Here is a 366-nt window from a genome sequence, read left to right on the forward strand (position 1 = left end):
GACAGTGTAAAATCAATGGCTTGACTTTCACAGAGGAAACAGATGGTTTCCTCCTCTTGTATAAGAAAGCATGCTCAACTTGGCCACTCCGTCAAAAGAAAATAAAAATGGGGAGAAAATAATAAAAAAGGAAAAAGAAAAAATGATAACCATTTTGTTACTCTTGTTATTATGTTTTACTTGTATATGATGTAGTTTGTTGGACTTTGGTATTCCTTGTTGTCTGCTCATGTATTATGCTGTATAAACTATTTTTTCATTTCCTTTTTACACTATGATTGTTAATATGTGAAGTCCATGTCCCATAATGGTGTCTTTCTCTCCTTTAGGTAAGCACTAGAAAACAATCATGAAGAAATGTAAAAG

The sequence above is a fragment of the Penaeus monodon genome, chromosome 23 (assembly GCF_015228065.2).
Source record: "Penaeus monodon isolate SGIC_2016 chromosome 23, NSTDA_Pmon_1, whole genome shotgun sequence".
Taxonomy (NCBI): Eukaryota; Metazoa; Arthropoda; class Malacostraca; order Decapoda; family Penaeidae; genus Penaeus; species Penaeus monodon.